The sequence below is a fragment of the Salmo salar genome, chromosome 25 (genome assembly GCF_965601325.2).
Source record: "Salmo salar chromosome 25, fSalSal1, whole genome shotgun sequence".
Classification (NCBI taxonomy): domain Eukaryota; kingdom Metazoa; phylum Chordata; class Actinopteri; order Salmoniformes; family Salmonidae; genus Salmo; species Salmo salar.
The window spans coordinates 49,631,224-49,639,863 of NC_138315.1; positions in this window are offsets into that span (position 1 = coordinate 49,631,224).

Sequence of the window (8,640 nt, forward strand, 5' to 3'; positions counted from 1 at the left end):
TCAGGCAATTAATACTATAGAATAAAACCTAACACGCCATTGTTTGCATGTTTCCTACTAGCACTGACATTGCTAATAACTTCTTTATTGAGGGAAATTTTACTTACAATAACCACGTTTCCATCCAGTTTTTATGCGAGTAAAGTCAAACCGTATAAAAAAAATAATCATGACAGTTGTGATGGAAACAGGTCGTTTGGGTACAATTTTATAAATGCCGACAGGTAATTTGTTAGTTCAACACGGTGGGATTTTTTTCGTGTCTGTAAAATGTATTAAACGAGAAATGGTGGTGGAAAGGCCTTTATGCACAAATATTGATATAATAACCATCATATCAAAGTAAACTGTGAGTCATGCGATGATATGGTGTGTGGTCCTCCCACTATGACTGGGGAAAGCATGCAGTTTATTAGGCTACAGATGCAATCAGTTATGATGAACTTCACAGGGTGGTGAAAGTGCACGGTAATGAGCTTGATGCTGCTTTCTAATAAAAAGTTGAGGGTCTAATTCTGGTGACATGATGATTGATGCTTGACTGCCGTTTAACAAATAAAAATATTCAGTCTTTTATCCTTAATAATCTCAACATGTAGACTAGCCTACCTGCACTGTGAGCTATTGGCTAGAGCAGGTACATTTGCAATTCAACTCAACAATTTTTCTGCTAAAACTATGGTAGAGTTAAAAATGAGATGGAAACACATTTAACTTTTGTTTTTTTTATTCTGTACATGAAAACTTAAGCGAAAAAAGTACATTTTGTGTGCGCTACATCAACACGCCCTGACTTTTATCAGCAACAAGTCCCATTTGGTGGAAACACACCACTGTTGGGAAAATTGGCATATTTTCTGTCGCCAAGTGGATGGAAACCTAGCTACGGACTGTCATCTGTGGTTGTCTCACCTATATGTTAGCCTAGTGGTTAGAGCGTTGGGCCAGTAACCGAAAGGTTGCTAGATTGAATCCCCGAGCTGACAAGGTAAAGATCTGTTGTTCTGCCCCTGAACAAGGCAGTTAACCCACTGTTCCTAGGCCGTCATTGTAAATTCACATTTTAGTCATTTAGCAGACGCTCTCATCCAGAGCGCCTTACAGTAGAGTGCATAAATTTTATAAATACTGGTCCCCCGTGGGAATCAAACCCACGACCCTGGCGTTGCAAGCGCCATGCTCTACCAACTGAGCTACAGAATTTGTTCTTCAACTAGACTTGCCTAGTTGAATAAAGATTTAAAAAAACATTTTAAAGAGTTGCTTGACTCACACGGTGATGTCATTTTTAACATTGAATAGCTCCCTGTGTGTTCAGGCTAGTGACGTATCATTTCTTGTAGAGGCTGCAGCTCAATCCCCTCAGATATAAAGTTTGTACCTATGTCATAACTTTTTTCTGTAAGTGAGAGGATCCGGAAGGAGAACATTTGTTTACGAAATCGTCTGTTTGAGCTACAAACTAATAAGTAAGATTAAACTCTGAGTTCTCAGTCGCCGACGTCGTCATTTTGAAGATTGTCTAGACCTGAATCGTTGGAGCTACAAAGGTCACCGATATCAAAGAGGGTAAACCCTCACGAACACCAAGGTGCTGTTCTGCTGTACTGCGCACACATGCTTCAGCAGAGTCGTCTGAAGATACTGGGCTGTGAAAATGTAACATTTTGCATAGGGGTTAAAAAAAGTGCAACGAATAACATGACCAATTTTTTTTTTTTTTTAAGGTTTTCTTATGTCTGTAAGATATAGAACAGACACTTCAAAACCATATATCTGATTTGCCATGTTCAAATGTGATATTCAATGTGTTTCTATGGGATATAGCAGTAAAGCCCAAATTCATTGTTTCTTAAAAAACAAAATGGTATGTATTTTTTTTAAACCTACAGGGGTCCTAAAATAACAAATCAAATGACTAAGTTATCAATTTTATGACCGTACTAAAACAATTCCATATGTTAGATTAGTACACATTGGGATCTAAGGGCTTAGAACCCACTAACTGTGAGTCGCTCTGGACAAGAAGGTTTCAGGGTAGTGATGGGGGTAAAGGGTTAGGGTGGTTTCAGGGTAGTGATGGGGGTAAAGGGTTAGGGTGGTTTCAGGGTAGTGTTGAGGGTAAAGGGTTAGGGTGGTTTCAGGGTAGTGTTGAGGGTAAAGGGTTAGGGTGGTTTCAGGGTAGTGTTGAGGGTAAAGGGTTAGGGTGGTTTAGGGTAGTGTTGAGGGTAAAGGGTTAGGGTGGTTTCAGGGTAGTGATGAGGGTAAAGAATTAGGGTGGTTTCAGGGTAGTGATGGGGGTAAAGGGTTAGGGTGGTTTCAGGGTAGTGATGAGGGTAAAGGGTTAGGGTGGTTTCAGGGTAGTGTTGAGGGTAAAGGGTTAGGGTGGTTTCAGGGTAGTGTTGGGGGTAAAGGGTTAGGGTGGTTTCAGGGTAGTGTTGAGGGTAAAGGGTTGAGGGTGGTTTCAGGGTAGTATGGGGATTGAAGCCTCAACATATTTAAATTAATTTACAGTAAAAAACTGTGAGCCTACTACACTTTTCAATTGGGATATCAAAATACATCCAAGTACTGTAATTACTCCCAAAGAATCAGGAGCAGATCAAGTGGATGTCTTCATTCAGTGTTATCCAGTTCTCCCTAGTCTCCCAGGGCTTCTCCCTAGTCTCCCAGGGCTTCTCCCTAGTCTCCCAGGGCTTCTCCCTAGTCTCCCAGGGCTTCTCCCTAGTCTCCCAGGGCTTCTCCCCAGTCTCAATCTAACATCTGTCCCCCCTTGACAGGGTGCAGTGGACAGGTGCTCTCCTCCTCACCCCTGTCTCCCTCCCTAGTGGCTGCTGCTCTAGGGGCCAGCCTAGCTCAGCCTAGCCCAGATCAGCTCATTGATCTTCCACTGTGTTCTCCTCGTCACCCAGCAGCCCTCTCCAGGGATAATCCCTGTTAAGACCTGGAAGTGGAGGCTGAGGCTCTAAGAGCCACCCCTCTCACTGTATTTCTTCTCGCCTCTCAACCTGAAGCAGGTTTCTCACAGATGTTCTCCAAAAGCTCCCCCCCTCACTGTGAGCCATTCAACTCTGGATGGCTTATAAATCGTTCAAATGTATTTTATAAATCACTTTTTACATCAGCAATTGTCACAAAGCGCTTTACAGATACCAGCCTAAAACCCCAAAAAGCAAGCAATACAGAGGCAGAAGTATAGTGGCTAGGACACACTCCCTAGAAGGCAACTTGTTATCCTGGTTGTTATCCTTGTTATTATTTCAGGGGGGCAGGTTGCCTAGTGGTTAGAGCGTTGGACCAGTAACTGAAAGGTTGCCTGGATCGAATCCCCAAGCAGAAAAGGTGAAATCTGTCGTTCTACCCCTGAGCAAGTCAGTTAACCCACTGTTCCCCGGTAGGTTCTCATTCTATATAAGAATATGTTCTTAACTGACTTGCCCTAGTTAAATTAAAAATATATTCTGTTTGTTCACTTATGTTATTTTAAAAAATCGTTCCATGTATTGCCGTACAAACGTGACAACAAAAAGGACATTTATGATTGACCTGTGATGTGATAGTTTCTAGTCGAAGACTATTGGAGTTACCATTAACTCTAAACAGGGATTATAGCCATATGGAGTGAGTGGTAATTTGATTTAAGGAACAATTTAGAGATGTGACATATGTTGGAAGGCCATTAGATCACAGGGCAAATGCATTTTGTCTAGAGTCAATCAATAAGATAGGTTGGAAGAAAAATGGCCTAGAGTCTATCAATGAGACAGGTTGGAAGGGAAATGGCCTAGGGTCAATCAATAAGATAGGTTGGAAGGGAAATGGCCTAGGGTCTATCAATGAGACAGGTTGGAAGGGAAATGGCCTAGAGTCTATCAATGAGACAGGTTGGAAGGGAAATGGCCTAGAGTCTATCAATGAGACAGGTTGGAAGGGAAATGGCCTAGGGTCAATCAATAAGATAGGTTGGAAGGGAAATGGCCTAGGGTCTATCAATGAGACAGGTTGGAAGGGAAATGGCCTAGAGTCTATCAATAAGACAGGTTGGAAGGGAAATGGCCTAGAGTCTATCAATGAGACAGGTTGGAAGGGAAATGGCCTAGGGTCTATCAATGAGACAGGTTGGAAGGGAAATGGCCTAGGGTCTATCAATGAGACAGGTTGGAAGGGAAATGGCCTAGGGTCTAGCAATGAGACAGGTTGGAAGGGAAATGGCCTACAGTCAATCAATGAGACAGGTTGGAAGGGAAATGGCCTAGGGTCTATCAATGAGACAGGTTGGAAGGGAAATGGCCTACAGTCAATCAATGACACAGGTTGGAAGGGAAATGGCCTAGAGTCAATCAATAAAATAGGTTAGCAGCCTCCACAAACAACAGAAAAGTGTCATTGTCTGTATAATTAGTCTGTAAGTGTTTTCTCATAACCAATCTTTTTCTGGTGGATTTCTGGCTCTCCACCATCTTGTTGGCCCAGCTGCCAGAGAACATTGACACCCCAGAGTTGGCAACACAAAGGAGAGGTGACAGACGTGCCTATGACATAGTCACCTAACCATATGGATCATTCCACATGGTATCTGATAGCCTCATACTGCATGTCTCTGGACGCATTCAAACACACAAGCATCCATGCAGACACGCACGCACACACACACACACACACACACACACACACACACACACACACACACACACACACACACACACACACACACACACACACAGGACACACACACAGACACACACAAGGACACACACAAGGACACACACACACACAGACACATATGAGGGGCATGGAGGTTTGAGAACAAGGGCAGAGACCACAGCCCAAATCACATTTTGAGGTTAAAATGGAAACCTGAGGAGATAAAACTCTCTGCTCACACAGACTGCATCTGCTTGGTGTCTGAGAAGTGTCATCTGATAAATGACTTGTTGTGTTAGAGACTTGATTCCATAGGGTTAGGGTGAGGTTTAGGTTTAGGTTTAGGTTTAGGGTTAGGGTGAGGTTTAGGTTTAGTGTTAGGGTTAGGGTTAGGTTTAGTGTTAGTGTTAGTGTTAGGTGTGTAGGGTTAGGTTTAGGTTTAGTGTTAGGGTTAGGTTTAGGTTTAGTGTTAGTGTTAGGGTTAGGTTTAGGTTTAGTGTTAGGGTTAGTGTTAGCGTTAGGTTTAGAGTTAGGGTTAGGGTTAGGTTAAGGGTTAGTGAAATAGATCAACAAAAGAAAAATTACTTTTTACCACACATTCAGGGTTAGGGTGAGATGGAGATGAGGAGGGTACTGCCCCCCGTCAACTACCCCCCTGTGTGTGTGAGGGGGGGGGGTTAGGGGGCCTACAGCCCTGCCCAACCCTGGCTGTATGTTCCCCTCCTGTCCCTCTGCCTGCCACCATGGCCACCCCAACACCCCCTGTCCCACTGCACCCCTCTGAGAGCAGGTCGGCCGATTCATGTCCAGGCTCTGTGTCTCCCTCCCAGGAGTCACTTTGATGTTAATTCCCATCCTGGCTGTGTCCTCTTTCATTAAGCCAGCCCCGCTCTGCTCTGCTCTGTTCTGCTCTACTCTGCTCTGTTCTGTTCTGCTCGGCCAGTCATGAATATCCAAAGGTCCGTTTACTTGACAGGATTATCCTCCCTTTCAAAGACATGGGGACAATTCTTCAGCCACAAAAAAAAAACTCTCTCAATGGAGATCCTCTGCACCCTAGCTTTATTTCTTTCTCCTGACTGTCCTTTACTCTTTCTGCTCCCTCGCTCTCACTCTGTCTTTGTCCGTCTGTCCCTTTTAGTAAACACATTGATCCACCCTATCTGTGAGTTCATCTGCTTCAGTTCATAGACTCCTTTCACCTCTCTCACAAGCACCTCTTCTTCAAAACCATTACCCTTCTGTCTTACACTGAAAGTGCTGTTGATGTGAAACCATTAAAAACACATGTCCAAGCTACTGGTCTCTGGGACAGACAGTATCAACCATTAAAAACACATGTCCAAGCCACTGGTCTCTGGGACAGACAGTATCAACCATTAAAAACACATGTCCAAGCTACTGGTCTCTGGGACAGACAGTACCAACCATTAAAAACACATGTCCAAGCTACTGGTCTCTGGGACAGACAGTACCAACCATTAAAAACACATGTCCAAGCTACTGGTCTCTGGGACAGACAGTATCAACCATTAAAAACACATGTCCAAGCTACTGGTCTCTGGGACAGACAGTATCAACCATTCGCTTGTCTATTGGGTTTGGGTGCAAAACATGTATTCCAATTCACAAGTTCTGAGGTAGACACATGATCCGTAATCCTTGACTGGGGCAGTATATGCTGCCGTTGAGTGTGATATCATCCTGCCAGGTGGAAGGATTCCAGACCACTCTTATCAACCTTATTGAGGAGAAAACTATGCTATCAATAGTGCAACTGTAATCAGTCATTGCCTATTCACAGGTCTGCATTCTCTGTGTCTGTAACACTGTAGCCTAGTCTCTATGTATCAGTCCAGAGAGGTGTTTTGTTTTCCGTAAGGATGCTCCCCAGGCAGGGAGCGGTCTCAGATGATTCTCCTTAACGACCTCATAACACTCAATTCATTGGCCGCTGACGCCTTGCCCTCCTCCTTGGAGCTTTACACAGCTAAAACCTGACCCATTGTCTGACTACTGCTACTGATGCACTTCTCTTCACATTCTGTTTGGTTATTTCTCTCCCTCTCTAATCCTCTCCTCTCTTATCCTCTCCTCTCTTATTCTCTCCCTCTCTTACCCTCTCCCTCTCTTACCCTCTCCCTCTCTTACCCTCTCCCTCTCGTATCCTCTCCCTCTCGTATCCTCTCCCTCTCTTATCCTCTCCCTCTCTTACCCTCTCCCTCTCTTATCCTCTCCTCTCTTATTCTCTCCCTCTCTTATCCTCTCCCTCTCTTACCCTCTCCCTCTCTTACCCTCTCCCTCTCTTATCCTCTCCCTCTCTTACCCTCTCCCTCTCGTATCCTCTCCCTCTCGTATCCTCTCCCTCTCTTATCCTCTCCCTCTCTTACCCTCTCCCTCTCTTATCCTCTCCCTCTCTTATCCTCTCCCTCTCGTATCCTCTCCCTCTCTTATCCCCTCTCTACTCTACTCATCGGTCTCTGCTTCTGTTCCTCTATCTGTTCCCCAGCAGCAGCTTTGATGCATCTCTTCAATACCTTCAGCATGATCCCTTGGGCGGTTTAACAAAACACGATGGGCCTGTTTGAAATGTTGTAGATCTGTGCAGTGTTTTGGGAGGTTTAAGTCCACTGTAAGTTGGATGTAATACCAACACCTCATCCCTCCTAGTCCTAACCCTCACTATATCATCCCTCCTAACCCTCACTACATCACCCCTCCTAACACTCACTACATCACCCCTCCTAACCCTCACTATATCACCCCTCCTAACCCTCACTACATCACCCCTCCTAACCCTCACTATATCACCCATCCTAACCCTCACTACATCACCCCTCCTAACCCTCACTATATCACCCATCCTAACCCTCACTACATCACCCCTCCTAACCCTCACTACATCACCCCGCCTAACCCTCACTACATCACCCCTCCTAACCCTCACTATATCACCCATCCTAACCCTCACTACATCACCCCTCCTAACCCTCACTATATCACCCATCCTAACCCTCACTACATCACCCCTCCTAACCCTCACAATATCACCCATCCTAACCCTCACTACATCACCCCTCCTAACCCTCACTATATCACCCCTCCTAACCCTCACTACATCACCCCTCCTAACCCTCACTATATCACCCCTCCTAACCCTCACTACATCACCCCTCCTAACCCTCACTACATCACCTTATGAATATTCGAACCGTCGACATCTCAATCTGGGAGTTCTAGGATCAAGTTCAGGATCAAGTTTAGGATCGAGTTTAGGATCAAGTTTAGGATCAAGTTTAGGATCAAGTTTAGGATCAAGTTTAGGATCGAGTTTAGGATCAAGGAATCTGACGCCATGGCACCAGCTATGGATAAGGATCTGTTAAACCAGCTTTCTGGGGTAAATCACTCTGGCACTAAACAAGCATCGTTACATCTTTAAATGATGCATATACTGTATACGGGTCCATGTAATATAATAATGGATCAACTATCAGGTCCATGTCATATAATAATGGATCAACTATCAGGTCCATGTAATATAATAATGGATCAACTATCAGGTCCATGTAATATAATAATGGATCAAATATCAGGTCCATGTCGTATAATAATGTCGTATAATAATGTCGTAAAATAATGTCGTATAATAATCGTATAATAATCGTATATAATCGTATAATAATGTAGCTCAGTTGGTAGAGCATGGTGTTTGCAACGCCAGGGTTGTGGGTTCGATTCCCACGGGGGGCCAGCACAGAAATAAAATGTATGAAATTGTATGAAATGTATGCATTCACTACTGTAAGTCGCTCTGGATAAGAGTGTCTGCTAAATGACTAAAATGTAAACTATCAGGTCCATGTAATATAATAATGGAACAACTATCAGGTCCATGTCCTATAATAATGGATCAACTATCAGGTCCATGTCGTATAATAATGGATCAACTATCAGGTCCATGTCGTATAATAATGGATCAACTATCAGGTCCAT